The following is a 17,078-nucleotide window of genomic DNA, read 5'->3' as shown; positions in this document are numbered from 1 at the left end:
CTTCTTTATCTGATATTGTTAATCTTCATTCCACTCATCACTGATGAGACAGAGTCCCCAGCTACCTTGTGTCACTTGGGCGGCCCTATGGAAGAATATTCCTGAGCACCATTGAGCCAAATGAAGCTCTTCCCCTGGACCAGATCCAATGTGTAATGAATGATAAAGGTATGAGGAGTAGCCTATGTAACTGCTGCACAGACATTGTCCAAAGAAGCTCTAGTGGAGTGAGCTTTGATTTTCTGTGAAATGTGTTCTTTCTCATGACAGTAGATGAAGAGTACACAGTCTCTGAGCCACTTAGAAAGGTTACCCCTAGAAACTGACTTTCCCATCTTAGGACCAGAAAAGGAAACAAATGGCTGGTCAGATATGCGCAGTGGATTTGTCCTATCCAGACAGAATCTCAACTGTCTGTGTACGTCTAACGAATGTAGACAGTATTCTCCTTTAGTTGAAAAATTCAGGGAAAAATAGTCTGGTTAATGGAGAAGTCCGAAATCACTTCATGGAGAAAGGAAAGATTTGTCAGGAGTGATACTCTGTCCTTGTGGAAAATCAAATAGGGACATTTTATGCATACAGCGTGGAGTTCTGAAATTCGTCTAGCTGATGTGATGGCCACCAGAAAAAGAGATTTATGTGATAGACATTTGATGTTAAAGTTGCTGCAGATTCAAAGAGAGGTTGCGTCACAGATTGTAGGACTAGCGTAAGGTTCCATGGTTTTATAGGTTGCCTGATCTGGGGGCCTAATGTGAGGGACTCCTTTCAGAAAGGTTTTACACAGATGATGTGAGATCAAGGCAGAATTTCCAAAACCATTATGAAAGTTTGAAATAGAAGCTAGGTGGACACGTACAGTGGAAGCTGCAGTGCCGTCTGCAAAAAAATATTTGACAAGTAATCCAGTATTGCCATAAATGGGGGTGTGTATGGATCTAGGTTCCTCTCCTTAGACCAAATCGAAAAATCTCTTCCATTTATCCAGGCAAAGTTTCCTGGTGGGTGGTTTGTGAGAGGCCAGAATAATATCATGAAATAATGTTCTGCCTGGTGATCAACAGAAGTGGAGAAACCATGCTGTCAGCTTGAGACTGGTTAAGTTCGGTAACCTCAACCCTTGAGGGCGAGAAATCAGATCTGGAATTGGATCCAGCATCCACAGTCAACATAATAGGAGAGGCCGAAGAAAAGGGAACCATACTTGTCAAGGCCAGCAGGGGGCTATGAGGATCACTTTGCTTTTCAACCAAAGAGCTTTCTTCAAGAATTGGGGAATCAGAGGAATGGGGGGGGGGTGAGCATACAGAAGTCCCGTGGGCCAATCGTGGATTAGAGTGTCCCTCAGTGACTTCTCCTGCAGGGGGGTTAGGGCAAAGTAGTTGCTGCATTTGTTGTTGGATGGGGAGGCGAATAGGTTGCAGCAAGGCTGGCCCCAACGGTTGAAAATGTTCACCGCTATAGACGGACTGAGGGACCACTCTTGAGGCAGGAGAATACATCTGCTGAGCTTGTCCGCAATCACGTTGGCATCCCCGGGAATATGCGTTGCTATCAGAAACAGGTTGAAAGCCATCGCCCATTGCCAAAATCCTCATGGCCTCTCAACATAAGGGGTAGGATTTGGTTCCTCCTTGTTTGTTGATATACCAGACTGCTGACATTCTGATTGAATGGCAACTGTTCCAGAAGGAAGGACAGACTGGAATGCTTGCAAAGCTAGAAGCAATGCCCTCACTTCTAGGATGCTGATTTGCAGATTGGTCTCCATTGCAGACCATGTGCCTTGGTCTGTCATTCCCCGACAATGACTCCCCCCACCCCCACCCTATCAGGGAAGCATCCGTGGTTACAGTGGATCTGGGCTGCAGAGAATGGAAGGGGTGGCTCCAAAGTTCTGTCTCTGGCCTCATCCACATTAGGTCCTGTTTGCAGCAATTGTTATTCGAATATGGAAGGACAAAGGATACTAATTTGGGTACCACTGAGATAGTAGAAGCCACTGATGGAGTCTCATGTGAAGTTTCGCAAGAGGTACCACTGGTATAGAAGATGCCATAGAACCTAGGATCTGAAGGACATATCATGCTGACACTTTGTTTTGACAGAGTATCACCTCGAGTTGGAGCCTTTAGTCTTTGTAATCTGTGATCCAGAAGAGAGATCAAGCAGGAGTGGTTGTTGAATACTGCTCCTATGAACTCTATGGATTGGTTCGGCATCAGGTTGGATTTCTCCCAATTTATGGATATTCCCAGAAAGTTCGCCAGAGAGAGGGTGCATTTCAGGGCCATTACCAGCAGATGCTTGGTGGGGGTGGTGAGTAGCCAATTGCCTAAATATAGAAACACCCTGAATCCTTGCAGTGTCAAGTGAGCTGTCACTACTGCCATGCATTTGTTAAACACTATGGGGGCTGTACAGAGTCCAAAGGGCAGAACACGGAATTGGTAGTGATTGGCTCCCAGCCTGAAGTGAAGTAGCCTACTGGAGGGCTTTACGCATCCTGAAGGTGCATGGAGCACATCTAACTGCCTTCCCCAAAAAAGGGAAAATGGGCTGAACCGCGACCATGCGGAATTTTGTTTTTGTGATGAACTTGTTTAAATTGCTGAGATCCAAAATTGGTCTCCAGTCCCTTGTCTTTTTTGGCACCAAAAAGAATCTCTAGTAAATTCCAAATCCACACTAGTCTGGAAGGACTGCTTGGATGAATTTTTTTGACACAGCCTTTTTATCTCTAGGGTTGCTTCTTCCCTTTGACTGAGTGGAACGTCGGGAATTCGGCATGGTGGTTTTGTATAAGAATCGAATGGGATGTGGTAACCTCTGGATATTATCTTCTGCACCCAAGAATCGTTGGTTATTGCTTGCCAAGCAACATGGTGCAGAGATAAACGTCCCCTGGCTGCTTCCAGAGGAAAGCAATTTGGGTCGCTCTTCAAGACCGCTGACAGGACTGTCCAGAGAACGAGTCTCAGGGTCTTTGGTTACACGGGCCCCCTCTGCCTCAGTAGGGGCGTCTTTACCCCCTCTGCATCTGGGAGTGAATTCGCCACGTGTCACGAAAAGGACCCAGAGACTTTTTAATGCCACAACTTTCCACTCCTCCGATTCCTGGAGAAGGAATGCGCGGGGGGGGGGGGGACATACACCTACGGCAGACAAGATCTTTCAGTCCTTCTCGCACGTGGCTAGTGTGTCCTTCACTTTTGGGCCAAACAGGGCAGATGAACTGACTGGCGCGTTCAGGAAGGAAGACTTAAAGGGGTCCGTGGTTGCATGGGATATTAATCTCATGGACGAGTTCGATATCGATTCCAGGGTCGTGAGCTGCGAGGCAACTTTGTCACTCACCTCGTCAGACACATGTCCTGATACAGTTCCAGAGAGTTCAGAGACCAAATCTCTTTGGAGCCTTGTAAAATGTGCCAGATAGTTCAAGGATTGTATGGCAAAGGTCGATGAAGCAAAGACTTCACTGTTGCAGTCATTCCATTTGGGTAGAATCCCAAAGCTATGGATGGCAGGATGGAACTAAATAGTATTAGGAGTGGCTATAAGGCCATGCAGAACTGCAGTGGCAAAGCCTGCCCTGGATTTCAATAAGAGAGGCAAATGATAATGCTTTGTGAAGGTATGCAAAGAGCTCCAAGTAGCAGCTTCTAGAATGTTTTGGTTGGAACTCCTCTGAGAAAAGCTGCTGAGGTAGAGGCAGCCCTGGTGGAATGTGACCCGATTCCCTTGGGCACAGGTTTACCACGGTGCAAGTAGCAAAAACGAATGCAGTGGCTTAACCACTTAGAAATAGTCTGCTTTGATATAGCCTTCCCCTCTGATCCTGAAGCAAATGCCACCAGTAGTTGCTCAGACTTTCTTAGATATTTGGTCCTGTTCAAGTAGAATCTTAGTTGTCTGTGTACGTCCAATGAATGCAGAATCTGCTCCCCCTTGTTCTGCGGATTTGGGTAAAATGTTGGCAGGTGAATAGTTTGGTTAAGAGCCACACTGGATACCACCTTAGGCATTAAGGAAGGATTGGTCCTGAGGGACACCCTGTCCGGGTAAAATGTAATAAAAGGCTCCACAGTCACAGCCTGTAGTTCCAAAACCCTTCTTGCTGAAGTGATTGCCAAAAGGAAAGCTGTTTTCCAAGATACAAATTTTATATCCGCAGTAGCTGCTGGTTCAAAAGGAGGCAGGGTGAGTTTTTCCAGCACAAAATTGAGGTCCCATGCCGGAGTTGGTGATCTTCTGGGAGGCCTTAAATTTTTGACCCTTCTAAGATACTATTTTAGCAGAGGATGAGAAAAGATTGGAGGCTCAGTGTTGTAATGAGCCGAGATGGCAGAGGCATGGATTTTTATTGAAGAAAAAGATGGGCCCTTCTCAAGCATCTCAGTCAAGTATTGTAAAATCTGAGGGATATTTGGTTTTGCGGTGTCTGTTCCTTGTGCTTGGTTCCAAACACAGAATCTCTTCCATTTATCAGCATAAGATTTTCTAGTACTAGGCCTTCTGGCTTCCAAAATGACATCCATCACAGATTTACTGAGAGGTGTTGTTTGGATAATTAAATGATCAGCCATGCTGCAAGGTTCAGAGTTTGGAGCTGGGTGTGCAGAATTTGATTGTTCTGCTGAGACCGTAAATGAGGTATTTGAGGCAAGTACCAAGGAGGGAGTTGAGACATATTCCTTAGAATTGGGTACCAGTGCTGGAGAGGCCAGTCTGGAGCCATTAGGATCATTTTTGGTTTTTCCTGTCTGACCTTTAGTAAGACCTTGGAGAGAAGAGGCAGAGGGGGAAGGCATAGATGGATAGGTTTTTCCAACTGAAGGATAGGGCATCCACTTTCCATGCTCGTCTGTAATAAGTCCTTGTGCAGAATTTGTCCAGTTGATAATTTTGGGGAGAGGCAAACAGATCTATGTCTGGACTCCCCCATTTCTGTGTTACCATGCTGAAGATTTGTGGGTCCAGTTTCCACTTGTGCGGGTCCATAGGATTTCTGCTTAGGCCATCTGCCAGAGTATTTTGTTTCCCTGGCAGGAACTGAGCTTGAAGATGTACTTGGTAAGTCAAGGCTGTGTTCCACAATGCCATGGCTGGTCTGCAAAGGGGGTAGGAATGTGTGCCCCCCCCGCTTGTTTATGTACCAGATAACCGTGGTGTTGTTTGTCTTTATCAGTAGTTGTCCTGGATGAAGTAAGTCCTTGAAGGCTGTCAGAGCATTCTGAACCGCTAGAATCTCTTTCTGGTTGATATGCAGATGCATTTGTTTTGGGGTCCATATGCCCTGAATGCATCTCCCCACCAGGTGAGGCCCCCAAGCATAGTCTGATGCATCTGTAGTTAGGGTTTGGGTGGCAGGGGGTAGAGTGTAAGAGTCCCTTGTTTTGGTGACATGTCTCTGCCCACCAAAGAAACTCCTGTTGTAGGCAGGGAATGAGAGGAATCATTATTTCCAGACTATAACAATGTTGACTCCATACACTTTTTAGGTACCACTGAAGTTTCCTCATATCCAGGTCTTGCATATGAAATTGGTAGAATGCAGGATGCCATGAACCCCAAAAACTGGGTTTTTGTTGCCATCTGTTTGAAGTATGTTGTCATTTGCCTTTGTTTGTCTGGCGTAAGGTAAGCCATCTGAGCAGTTGTATTCAAGCTTGCACCCAGGAATGTAATTATTTGAGAGGGTACCAGTTGTAATTTCATTTAGTTTATTCTGTACCCTAGACATGTTAGAAGCCTTTTTACAAATGCCAGATGTTGAAGAAGAATGTCCTTGTTCTCTGCTTGAATGAGAGAGTCGTCCAGGTAAGGATAAATTTGTATGCTTCTTTATCTGCAAAATGCAATTACTGGTGCCAGGCACTTTGCAAAGACCCTGGGTGCAGTAGATAAGCCAAAGGGCAGTGCAGAGAATTGGTAATGCAAAAAATCTGCCTTGAAGCGAAGTATCTTCTGCACGATTCCCTTATTGGGATATGCAGGTATGCCTCTTATAAGTCTAGAGTCACTAATCAAGCGTTCCTGCTCAGCATAGGCAGCAGCTGTTGTAAAGTCAGCATTTTGAATTTTGGAATGTCCAAGTACGTGTTCAAAAATAGATAAGTCCAGTACTGGACTCCATACATCGTCTTTTCTGGGTACCAGGAACAGCCTTGAATAAAAACCTTGTCCTTTTTCCTGTTCAGGTACTGGTCGAATAGCCCCCATCTCCATGAGGGACGTAACTTGTTTCTAGGCCTCTGCCCATTGATTTTGTGGCAGATCTGGCCAACCGTTTGGAATTGGCAAAGTTGTTGTTGTGTCTTTCGACTTTTCCCGGTTAGGGGTCGCCACAGAGGAACTTCGGTCCGCTAATGATTGGCAGTTAATTTTTACAGGCTGAGTTGCCAGCCCTAACGCACAACCTTCAACGAAGGTACGCCCATTCACGCATGTCTCCACGCAGAAGACGCTCTAGCTGAGAGTTGAACCGCAGCACCACCACCGCAGACTGGAATTGGCAAAGTATGGAAATGAAATCTGTACCCCTGGGATACTATGTTTAATACCCACTTGTCCCGGGTAATTAACTGCTAATTTTGAGCATGAAGTGCTAATTTCCCCCCAAGGGGGCTGCCAAAAGATAAGTGCTTGGTGAAGGTAGAGGGAAGTCATTGAGACTGCTTACTGTAGGGTGGTGCTTTGTTTCCTCCAAATTTGGAGGTGGAAGCACCCCATTGCTTTGACCTGTAAGAACCCTGTGATTGGTATCTAGAGCCTTTTGAGTGCCTGGATTTGCCTTGAGAGGCTCTGTTGGACACAGGAAAGGACCAATTTTTAGTAGGCCAGTGCCTACTGAACCTGGGTGGCTGCACTTGTAAGAAATCTTTTTCAGTTTGCATAGATTTAGCTTAGTCTTCCATTTTTTTTAAAACCTCTTCTGCGTTATTACCAGAGTATGATGCTGTAAAGCAGCATCCAACAATTTAGCTTTAACATGATCAGGGAGATTTTGCTCCTTGAGCCAGGCGTGCCTTCTAATCACAGATCCAGTAACTGCGGCCCTGCAAGAGGCCTCCAAGGAATCAAAACCACATTGCAAAGTATGCTTTCCAACCTGTTCTGCTGCATGCAATAATTCCTGTAATTCTTTATTTTCCACACAATCAGAGATCAACATCATTTTCTGTTTCAGTAAGCCCATAACATGCTGTTGATATTTAAGCATATGAAACTGGCAGTTTAAGGCCCTAATTGCCAAAGTTGCAGACGTATAAGCCTTCTTTCCCCACCTATCCAGCGCCCTGGAATCTTTATTAGAAGGGGTAGGATTTTTGGCTGTAGAGGCCTTTACACCTTTGGGGCCCTGTGAGATAGTCTCAGGATCAGCAGCAGGATTTTTTAAAAGAAATTTGTGGGAGTCAGGAACCCTGTAATATCTGTCTGGCTTACTAGGAGCCGGAGGTAGGGAATCAGGAGCCATGCTTGATTCCGAAAACGCATCATCAACAATGTCTAATACAGGATGTATAGCCAAAGGCCTATGCTGAGGAAGGAGGAGGAAATCCCTAAGCCTCTTTTTTGATTCAGAGAAATCCTGACTCTCCCAATGAAAATGTTCCCTTAAAGTATGCAAGGTTTCACCAAAAGAATAATCCTCAGGAGGAGATGCAGATGGGATGGATTCTTCTGCATCTGAATCCTCATAGGGAGGAATACAAAATTCCTGATCAGAAGAGAGGGAAACCTGATCTGAAGATTCATAATCAGTGTCTTGCCTAGGCCTCTTAGCAGGGGGGTTGGGAACCCCTGATCAAGGTAATTAAGTCCGCAGCCATTTTGATAATCTGTTTTTTTAGGCATAGGGACCTGAGCACGTGGCTCATGCGTCATTTCTTTAGACTTAGAAACTGTTTTTGATCTTGTTTTTGAAGCTGGCGTCAGTTTTATATAAAAATGTTGAGGCCTGAAAACATCCTCAGGAGCCGGTGTCTGCTCAGCGGCTCCGGACCCATCCAAGGGAAAGACATCCGCGGATTCAATACCCTGAGAATCTCGCGGCATACCGGACTCTGCATGGGTCTCGGTAGAGGCCTGCGACTCAAAAGTAGCGGGTATCAGGGGCTGCGAAAGTGCCTCACTGAGTACCGGCAAACCGGCGACTGGCTTAAGAGAAGCTTCGTCGTTGGTTTTGGACCTAGACGGTCTGTCTGTATTTTCCTTTGCGTTTTTTATGAATTCCGGTAGTCTGATTGCTAACCAACGACATTTCAGGGTAATTAAATCTGGATCCAAAATATTCTGAAGCAAAAATATACCAACACTTAATAGTGCATTGGTTAAATCTAGCACAAAACCGAAAGCAAGGCACATTATGATCTGGTCCTAGGCAAGGAATACAGTACAAATGAAAATCCTTATGAGGTATTTGCTTCCCATAAGTAATGCAATTATTAACTTTTACTGACATCGGTAAGGAGCAAGAAAAAGTTTCCCCAACAGAGTACTTCGCTTTAATTGAAGACTTCGGTTCTGAAACTCGAATGCAAAAATTTCAGGAGTCGGCCGACCGGCACTTTCAAACTGCTTCTGCTTCAGGCACCGCGCGGCAAGAAAGACTGAATAAAATGGCGTCGGCTGCATGTTTTATACCCCTGATGACCTGACGTCATGGAAGAAGCGACAGCATCCGACACAGAAATCCAAAGACTCTGGTATTCAGGCCGGCTGAGGGCTACCTGCAGGCAGATAACCCAAATGTGATGACTGCAACAGAGAAACACGAAGTACATCATAAAGATGCTAAATGGATAGAAGTAAAAGAAAGAATAAGAAGTTTAAAAGTACAGGATATGAAATGGGATGAAGTAACAGCTAGAAAGACTGAAACAAAGTTAAGAAAAGCCTCTAATTGGAAAACCCCAGGCCCAAATGTAGTACCTAACTTCTGGTTAAAAATATTAACATCTTTGCAAGAAGCTTTAACCACGAGTAAGAACGGTTTCCTATTAAAATTTCGAAACAAACTCCGCCGACTGTACTACTGTCGAACATGGAAGCTCGAAAACGGTAATATCGATGACAAAAAAACCCCTAGAAACGGGTTTTAACATGGGTCAAGATAGGGGAGATGTTTGTAGTTCGGAATAACACTGAACACCTCTCGACCCATGTTAAAACTGTTCTTAGGTTTTTTTTTGTCATCAATATTACCATTTTAGAACTTCTGTGTTCGACAATAGCACAGTTGACAGAGTTAGTTTCGAAAATTTAGTGGTAAACCAGTAAGAACTATATATGTGCGCACCCTGAAGAAACACCAACCTGGCTAACAGGAAAAACAATGCTCCTGCTTAAGAGTGAACCTGCAAGCTATCCTAAAAATTATAGACCAGTAACGTGCCTTCCAATGACATATAAACTATACAAAGGAATTGATGCAGACAGAATTTAGTCATTTAGAAGAAAACTCAAATATGGCAATAGAATAAAAGGGCAATAAAAGAAAGTTGTATGGAACAAAGGATCATTTGTTGTTAAATAAAGTCTTAGTGGAGAGCTGTAAAAATGGGAAGAATCTAAGTATGGCATGGATTGACTACAAAAAAGCATTCAATAGTATCCACATTCATGGAGCAGTGCTTAAAAATGTACAAGATACACAATACACTGATAGACTACATTACAGTGACCATGAAACCATGGCAGACCACCTTGCAATTAAGCCATGATGAGGACAAATTATTATTCCAGGGATAAAAATTCAAAGGGGGATATTCCAGGGTGACACTGTCACCGCTGCTATTCTGTCTTGCCTCTAACCCATTAAACTGTCTACTTAACAGCTTAGGCCACGGTTATAACCTGGCTCCTAGAAAACTACAGAGTAAAGACTTATCTTCTCTGTCGCTGATTTAAAACTGTACAGCTCATCAGATGAGGAACTGAAAGCACAACTGCAAGCTGTCAAAACTTTTTTAGATAAGAATGTCATTTGGTCTTACCAAATGTGCAAAAGCAACATTTAAAGCTGGAAAACTGCAGCACCAAGAAAACAGTTTGGGACAAGAATGTGATGTAAAAGAACTTGAGCAAGAGGGAGTGTCTAAATATTTGGGAATTGATGAAGGATCAACAATAAAGCACGAACAAATGCAAATAAAACTTAAGGAATATTTTAGAAGACTTAAAATTAATCCTGAAAACGGCGTTTACATCTAGGAACAAAATTCAAGCTATAAACCAATTTGCTCTTCCTGTCGTAACAGTGTGGCTGACTGGCCCCAAAATGTGTTTGACAGATTAGACAGGAAAACAATGATGCTTCATGCTCAAATCAGGGCATACCAAGAATATATATTCCCCGTTCCGAAGGACGGATGGGTGCCTTGAAACTGATTACATGTATAGATCTGCAAACTTAGGACTGCACACATCTGCTAACCTCACAAGAGTCAAACGTAGTGAAAGTTTTGAAACATGAGGAGACTAAATCTAAGATGACTTCTCTGCTTAGTCTAGCAGAAGCATACTGGTGTCAAGCAGGAATGGAAATCAAACCAGAAGTAGATAAAAATCAGACAGCAACTAAATGTGCCAAAAAACAAAAGAAAAACTATAAGGTGAAGGACCAGATGAGAAGGCAAGAAATGGGGAAAATGCATAAATATAGTTGCAATTACAGAAAACTTCTGGAAGAACCTCATGTTGATCAGGATCGAATGCAGGAATGGTTAAGGAGAGCAGAATTCAAACCAACAGATGAAACGTTAATATTGGCGGCAAAAGATAGTAAGTTACATATACACTGGTTTACAAAGCACATCGAACACGTGGGAGTAACAGATTTACTTTAGAAGCTCGAAATACTGAAATATTGAAATTTAGTATTTCGAGCCCATAAAGTGGAATCCTGAAAAGAATGAAACCTCAGAAGCGTGAAATTCAAAACCTCGCATACCGGAGATTTTGAATTAGCGCTTCTGGTGATTCGCTGTGGTTATGGATTCAGGTAAGTGTTTATGTGTTAAGGGTTTTGGGTAGGGGTTGTGGTGTGTGTTAGTGTGTTTTGTTGCTGTGATGTGTGTGTGCGAGGAGAATGTAGTTTGTGTGGTGGTGTTGTGTGTTTTTGTATGTAGTGCGACCTCAGAGTTAGAATATTTAAGTGGGGGGATGTGGGGGGCACAACCTCCTACATAGGGGAGCATGGGGGCTTGCCCCCCTGCTTTCATGCAGGACAAAGCTTGCGTTTGTGTGTGGAGAGGAAGGTGCGTGTGTAAAGTAGAAGCGCTAATTTAAAATCTCCGGTATGAGAGATTTTGAATTTCGCGCTTCTGAGGTTTCGTTCTTTTCAGGTTTCTACTTTATAGGCTCGACATACTGAATTTCGACATTTCAGTATTTCGAGGATATAAAGTGAAGTCAGGAGAAACAGACAAATGTAGATCTTGTAAAACAGAACTGGAAACAGATGCACACCTCATTGTTGGTTGTGAAGTATTAATGGTATAAGGACTGTATACTGAAAGGCATAATGTGGCAAGATTGTTGCGCTGCATATTGTGCAACCATTATGGTACTGAAGTGGCTGAAAAACACAAGAAACAATGAGCCACAAAGCATAACAGAAAATGAAGTCTACATCACATGGGATCACCCATTACCAATAATTCAAAAGACAGATGCTAGAAAAGCAGATACAGTGGTTCATGAAAATATGACAAAAGTAGCACTGATAATTGAAATCGCTACACCTAGTACAGAGACACAAAGTGATAAAATATCAGGATCTGCAGGCAGAAAAGTACAGTTTTGTACCTACCATAAATGTAGATGTCCGATAGATATGCAACTGCAGTCCTGACATATGGGTTGTCCTGCCTCAGGCAGCCCTTCGGTCGGCCAGATTCCAAAGTCTGGGTCCGGCATCGGCCAATGTCGCCTCCTCCCCGACGTCAGAGCGGCTGGAGTATAAAGGCATCAGCAGACGCCATCTTCTTCAGTGTTTCTTGCCCCAGATGCCAGGTGCCCTCCAAGGAAGGCTAAATTTTTTTTTTGTGAATGGATAAACAGATAAAACCAGACATGCACAACAGTAATAAACAGATACACCATAATATATATCCCCAGCTGATAGGTAAGGGGAGAAAGGACCCAAAAGGGAAAAACAGAGGGGTAGGAGGGAGGGAAAACCTGACTGCAGTTGCATATCTATCGGACATCTACATTTATGGTAGGTACAAAACTGTACTATGTCCTTCAAGAATGCAACTGCAGTCCTGACATATGGGTTGAATACCATAGCCAAGCTGGGGGTGGTAGGACTAAGCAAGAGATGGTGTAGCTAGAAGGCCCTGCAGGACTGCCGAAGCAAAGCCTGCTCGGGATCTGGAGTATAATGGCAGGTTGTAGTGTTTGGTAAATGTATGCACGGAGCTCCATGTAGCAGCCTCTAGAATGTCTTTTGTAGCCACTCCTCTTAGAAAAGCTGTGGATGTGGCCATAGCTCTGGTGGAGTGTGGTCTAATATTAGCTGGCACACTTTTTCCATAAAAAGAATAACAGAATCTGATGCAGTGTCCAATCCATTTTGAGATAGTTTGTTTGGTGACTGCTCTTCCTTGCACTCCAGCAGCATAGGCTACCAACAGTTGGTCAGACTTCCTGGTGGACTTTGTTCTGTCCAAGTAGTAGCGTAGTTGTCTGTGAATGTCTAAAGTATGCAGCAGCTTTTCCCCTTTATTTTGAGGGTTAGGAAAGAAAGTAGGCAGGTGAATTGCTTGGTTTAGAGACACTCTGGATATCACCTTAGGCATGAATGAAGGATTGGTCCTAAGGGAAACTCTGTCCTGATAAAAGATGAGAAAAGGAGGAACTGCCATGAGGGCCTGTATCTCCGAGACTCTTCTTGCTGAGGTGACTGCAAACAGGAAAACCGTTTTCCAAGAGAGAAATAGCATTTCTGAAGATGCTGCTGGTTCAAAAGGAGGAAGAGTTAATTTTCCAAGATGTAATTGAGGCCCCATGCAGGAATTGGTAGCTTCTTTGGAGGTTTGATGTTCTTTATGCCTCTTAGAAGCTGTCTTAGCAAGGGATGCGAAAACACACGTGGATCACAGTTGTAATGTGCTGAGATAGCTGAAGCGTGGATTTTGATGGAAGAGTATGAGAGGCCACTGTGAAACATTTCTGCCAAGTATTCTAATATCTGAGGTATGTTCATCAGTGATGCATCCTGGCCCTTGTTGACATTCCAGATGGTGAATCTCTTCCATTTGGCCGAATAGGTTTTTCTGGTGGAAGGTCTGCATGCCTCCAGCAAAATTTCCTGAACTTTTTCGGAGAGAGTCATGGGTCTGAGTCATGGAACTCTCCAAGCTGTCAGCTTTAAGGTTTGCAGGTTCTGATGAACAGTCTTGTAACTGTGTTGAGTCAGGAGCAAAGGCCATTGAGGCAAGGGCCACGGTTTGGTGTGAGTTATGCTCAGTAGTAGTGGATACCAGTGTTGCCTTGGCCAGTCTGGAGCTATCTAGATTCCTCTTGGTTGTTCTGCCTTGATCTTCAGTAACACCTTGGTGAGCAAAGGTAGAGGAGGGAATGCATAAATTGTTAGAGCATTCCAGCTGAAGGAAAGAGCATCCGTTCTCCAAGCTAGAGGATTGTGTATCCTTGTGCAGAACCTTTCCAGGTGATGATTGAGATGAGATGCAAAGAGGTCTATGTCTGGTCTTCCCAATGCAGATGCTATTTGTGAGAAAATGCGTGGGTGTAGCATCCATTCGTGTGGATCCAAGAAATTTCTGCTCAACCTGTCTGCCAGAACATTGTCCTTGCCCGGAACAAACTGGGATTGCAAGTAGATGTTCAGTTTCAGGGACTTTTCCCAAAGAATCATTGTTAGTCTGCAGAGGGGGTAGGAATGAGTGCCCCCTTGTTTGTTTATGTACCACATGACAGTGGTGTTGTCTGTCCTTATTAGCAGATGACCTTGGTGAAGAGATTTCTCAAAGGCTTCTATTGCATGTATCACTGCCAACATTTCTTTTTGATTTATGTGCTGATGCATCTCCATGGGAGTCCATTGCCCTTGAATGCATCTGCCGTCCATGTGCGCCCCCCATCCATGGTCTGAGGCGTCTGTTGTAATAGTTTGACTTGGAGGTTTGTTGAAAAGCATGCCTTTGTTTAAGTGACTTGCTTGAGCCCACCACAAAAATTCCCTTTGCAGGCATGGTATGAGTGGTATTATGTCTTCTAGGTTGTGGCTGTGTTGTGACCACAAGCTTTTTTAGGTACCACTGTAGCTTTCTCATGTGTAGTCTTGCCAGAGGAATTAGAAGAATGCAAGATGCCATGAACCCCAGGGCCTGCAGAGTATTCCTTGTGGTCAGGTGGGTTAATTTTGCTAGGCCTTTGAAGTAAGCTGTTAAATGCTCTTGTTTTTCCTCCAAGAGGAAAGCCATTTGTAGCTGTGTGTCCAGTTTTGCGCCTAGAAAAATAATCTCTTGGGATGGCAGTAGTCTTGATTTTTGAGTGTAGACTGTGTATCCCAAAGCCTGCAGCAATTGAATGACGTAATCCAAGTGTTCTATCAAGGACTGTTTGCTTGCATTAGGCAGTCGTCCAGGTAAGGGTATATTTGAATCCCCTGGAGTCTGCAATGTGCCACTACTGATGCCAGGCATTTCGTGAATACTCTGGGCGCAGTAGATAAGCCAAACGGCAATGCTGAGAATTGATAGTGCTCTGTTCCTGCAAGAAATCTGAGGTATCATCTGCAACTGTGTCTGATAGGGACATGCAGGTATGCCTCCTTGAGGTCCAGAGTAACCAGCAAAGACCCCTTGCCCAGCATGGGAAGAAGTTGCTGTAACGTCAGCATCTTGAATTTTGGCACCATGAGAAAAGTATTTAGAACGGACAAGTCCAATATAGGCCTCCACTGTTTTTCTTTTCTTGGAACAAGGAACAGTCTTGAATAAAATCCCTGGCCTTGCTCCTGAGGAGGAACCTTCTCTATTGCTTTCATTTGTAACAGCTTTGAGACTTCTATGAGTGCCTCTGCCCTTTGATTTTGTGGCAGGTTTGGCATGCCTTGTCCTGTTGGTAAGGTATGGAAGTGGAACCTGTAACCTCTGTCTATTATGTCCAGAATCCAATTGTCCTTTGTTATAATGTGCCAGTTTTTTGAGAGTAGAGATAATTTTCCGCCTAGGGGTGCTTCTCTTTGAGCCTTGGTAGGCGGAGTGAAAGGTAAGTCATTGTGATTGTCCCTGTGGTGCAGGTGAACTACCTGTGCCACTTCTCTGATTTTGTGGTTGCCATTGGCGTCCCCTGTAGGAGCCTCGGTATTGCCCTCTACCTCGTGCACGCCTGTTCTTTCCCCTTTGAAACTTGTCAGAGTCTGGAAAGGACCAATTCTTTGAAGGCCAATTCCTGCTGAACCTTGGTGGCTGAACCTGTAGGAAATCCTTTACTGTCTGTACTGATTTTGCCTTTTCCTCAATAGATTTCAACACATCCTGAGCATTAGCACCAAAAAGTTTCTGTTTATCCAGAGGTGCGCCCAGGAGCTTTACTTTAACATGATCTGGCAGTGGCTGTTTTCAACCAAGCATGTCTACGGATAACAGCCCCCGTCATAGCTGCCCTACATGAAGCCTCCAATGCATCATAACCACACTGTAGAAAATGATTACTAACCTGCTGAGTGTTATGAACCAAATCCTGCAATGCCTTTCTATCTATAGGCTCAGGAGAGGCTATCTTTTTCTGCAAATCATCCAGTAAATAATCCTGGTACTGAAACATATGAAAAAGGCAGTTAAGAAACCTCATGGCAAGGGTGGAAGAGGTGTAAACTTTTTTTACCCCATCTCTCCAGGGACCTTGCTTCCCTGTCAGCTGGCAGTGGATTCTTGGCTGAGGAGGTAGCCACTCCTTTGGGGCCCTGTGAAATAGTTTCTAGATCCACAGAGTGGGCCTTAAAGAGATGCTTGTGAGTGTCAGGGACCCTGTAATATCTGTCTGGCTTGACAGGAGCAGGAGGGAGAGAATCAGGGGAAGCACTGGAGTCAGAGAAAACATCATCCAGGACATCCAAAACTGGAGGGATAGCTAAAGGTCTGTGCTGGGGTAACTTAAGGAAGGTACGTAGCCTTTTCCTAGAATCAGAAAATTCCTGACCCTGCCACTTAAAATGTTCCCTCATGGAGTGGAGGACTTCACCGAAGGAAAAATCCTCTGGAGGAGAGGCAGAGGGAATAGATTCCTCAGCATCAGAGTCCTCATAGGCCTGGAAGGATTCTTCTTGGGTATCTGAATGCTCTGAATCCCCAGAGGCTTCATCTGAAGAGAGGTTGTCTGCCTGCTCAGTTCTAGGCCTTTTTTCTGCAGGTGGCTGAGAACCTCTGTCTGGGTGAGGCTGAGACCCCCTGATAAGAGAGATTAGATCTGCAGCCAGAGACATGATTTGTCTGTCAGAAGAAGGGGCCTGAGAAGTAGGTTTAGGATGGGCCTTGGCCTGGCTGGCGGCCTTAGCATGTGCAAAGGCCTTGATTGACATGGATACAGGAGGCCTAGCTGCCCCACGTGCAGGTGTAAAACTTTGTCCACGGGAATGGTGTCGGGTAGATCCAGAACGTCGGTTTCCGGAGGAAAATCAGCAACCAGCACCGGTGTAGTCTCAGAGACCGAGGGATGAGTTAACGCAGTGTCGTCGGCCTGGAGCGGTTGAATTACTGCTTCCGAAGGGGCCGAAGCACTCGCGGAGGGCTTAGGTGTTATATCGGTGGAAGACATGGGCCGAGGATGTCGGTCCCGGTCCTTTCGTTTTTTGGTAGTTTGTGCTGTCGGTTGTTCCGATGGCATGTTGTAAGCGTAGGATTCGCCAAAAAAGTTTTCGGCAAACTCTGCCTGGCGCCTGAGAGTGCGCTTATTAAAGCAAGCACAGGCCGAGACGTTGTGGTCTGGGCCCAGGCAAGGGAGGCAGTAAGAATGGAAGTCCTTATGAGGTATTTGTTTACCACAAGACAAACAATTATTAACTTTCTCAATTTGTTCTGACATCGGCTGAGGCA

The 17,078-nt window shown here is 44.6% G+C and overlaps 1 protein-coding gene across 1 annotated transcript in view; it reads right to left on the bottom strand.

The window, feature by feature from the left end:
* Positions 1 to 17,078, bottom strand: part of PPFIBP1 (PPFIA binding protein 1) — a 2,404,664-nt gene that overhangs the window by 2,162,748 nt on the left and 224,838 nt on the right. The window lies entirely within an intron of this gene.

This window comes from Protopterus annectens, chromosome 9.part0 (genome assembly GCF_019279795.1).
Source record: "Protopterus annectens isolate FY-2018-M chromosome 9.part0, PAN1.0, whole genome shotgun sequence".
NCBI lineage: Eukaryota > Metazoa > Chordata > Ceratodontiformes > Protopteridae > Protopterus > Protopterus annectens.
The sequence above is the reverse complement of the archived record's forward strand: the minus strand, read 5'-3'. Positions and strand labels throughout refer to the sequence as shown.